Genomic DNA, 2,373 nt, shown 5'->3' on the forward strand with positions numbered 1-2,373 from the left:
GGAACCGCTTGCGTAGCCCCACAGACCTTGGGGCTGCGGGCTTTCCTGCTGCCTTCAGCCTCGACAGCACCCTTTCCCACTTGGCGCCGCGCCAGGCACAAAAATGGCCTATGTCTGGAGATGGGTCCCATGCCCTAAGAGCCAGCTGGGAAAACTATGCCTTGTTCTAAAGCTCTTTGGGAACCGCTTGCGTAGCACCACAGACCTGGGGGTTGCGGGCTTTGCTCCTGCCTTCAGCCTCAAAGCCACCCTTTCCCACCTGGCGCCGCGCCAGGCTCAAAAATGGCCATACGGCTGGAGATGGGTCCCCCGCCCAGAGAGCCAGCAGGGAAAACTATGCCTTGTTCTAAAGCTCTTTGGGAACCGCTTGCATAGCCCCACAGACCTGGGGGCTGCGGGCTTTCCTGCTGTCTTCAGCCTCAAAGCAACCCTTTCCCACTTGGCGCCCTATCAAGCACAAAAATGGCCTATGGCTGGAGATGGGTCCCATGCCCAAAGAGCCAGAAGGGAAAACTATGCCTTGTTCTAAAGCTCTTTGGGAACCGCTTGCGTAGCCCCACAGACCTGGGGGCTGCAGGCTTTGCTGCTGCCTTCAGCCTCAAAACCACCCTTTCCCACTTGGCGCTGCGCCAGGCACAAAAATGGCCATACGGCTGGAGATGGGTCCCCCGCCCAAAGAGCCAGCAGGGAAAATTATGCCTTGTTCTAAAGCTCTTTGGGAACCGCTTGCGTAGCCCCACAGACCTGGGGGCTGCGGGCTTTCCTGCTGCCTTTAGCCTCGACACAACCCTTTCCCACTTGGCGCCGCGCCAGGCTCAAAAATGGCCATACGGCTGGAGATGGGTCCCCCTCCCAGAGAGCCAGCAGGGAAAACTATGCCTTGTTCTAAAGCTCTTTGGGAACCGCTTGCGTAGCCCCACAGACCTGGGGGCTGCGGGCTTTCCTGCTGCCTTCAAGCCTCAAAGCCACCCTTTCCCACTGGGCGCCGGGCCAGGCACAAAAATGGCCTATGGCTGGAGATGGGTCCCCCGAACAAAGAGCCAGCAGGGAAAACTATGCCTTGTTCTAAAGCTCTTTGGGAACTGCTTGCGTAGCCCCACAGACCTGGGGGCTGCAGGCTTTCCTGCTGCCTTCAGCCTCAAAGCCACCCTTTCCCACTTGGCGCCCTATCAAGCACAAAAATGGCCTATGGCTGGAGATGGGTCCCCCGCCCAAAGAGCCAGCAGGGAAAACTATGCCTTGTTCTAAAGCTCTTTGGGAACCGCTTGCTTGGCCCCACAGACGTGGGGGCTGCGGGCTTTCCTGCTGCCTTCAGCCTCGACACCACCCTTTCCCACTTGGCGCCGCGCCAGGCACAAAAATGGCCATACGGCTGGAGATGGGTCCCCCGCCCAAAGAGCCAGCAGGGAAAACTATGCCTTGTTCTAAAGCTCTTTGGGAACCGCTTGCGTAGCCCCACAGACCTGGGGGCTGCGGGCTTTCCTGCTGCCTTCACCCTCAAAACCACCCTTTCCCACTTGGCACTGCTCCAGGCTCAAAAATGGCCATACGGCTGCAGATGGGTCCCCCGCCCAGAGAGCCAGCAGGGAAAACTATGCCTTGTTCTAAAGCTCTTTGGGAACCGCTTGCGTAGCCCCACAGACCTGGGGGCTGCGGGCTTTGCTGCTGCCTTCAGCCTCAAAGCCACCCTTTCCCACTTGGCGCCGGGCCAGGCACAAAAATGGCCATACGGCTGGAGATGGGTCCCCCGCCCAAAGAGCCAGCAGGGAAAACTATGCCTTGTTCTAAAGCTCTTTGGGAACCGCTTGCTTGGCCCCACAGACCTGGGGGCTGCAGGCTTTGCTGCTGCCTTCAGCCTCAACACCACCCTTTCCCACTACGCACCGCGCCAGGCACAAAAATGGCCATACGGCTGGAGATGGGTCCCCTGCCAAAAGAGCCAGCAGGGAAAACTATGCCTTGTTCTAAAGCTCTTTAGGAACCACTTGCGTAGCCCCACAGACCTGGGGGCTGCGGGCTTTCCTGCTGCCTTCAGATTCAAAGCCACCCTTTCCCTTTGGGGCTTCGCTAGGCACAAAAATGGCCATACGGCTGGAGATGGGTCCCCCGCCCAAAGAGCCAGCAGGGAAAATTATGCCTTGTTCTAAAGCTCTTTGGGAACCGCTTGCGTAGCCCCACACACCTGGGGGCTGCAGGCTTTCCTGCTGCCTTCAGCCTCGACAGCACCCTTTCCCACTTGGCTTCGCGCCAGGCACAAAAATGGCCTATGGCTGGAGATGGGTCCCATGCCCTAAGAGCCAGCTGGGAAAACTATGCCTTGTTCTAAAGCTCTTTGGGAACCGCTTGCGTAGCACCACAAACCTGGGGGCTGCA

This window comes from Rissa tridactyla, unplaced genomic scaffold (assembly GCF_028500815.1).
Source record: "Rissa tridactyla isolate bRisTri1 unplaced genomic scaffold, bRisTri1.patW.cur.20221130 scaffold_47, whole genome shotgun sequence".
NCBI classification, from domain to species: Eukaryota; Metazoa; Chordata; class Aves; order Charadriiformes; family Laridae; genus Rissa; species Rissa tridactyla.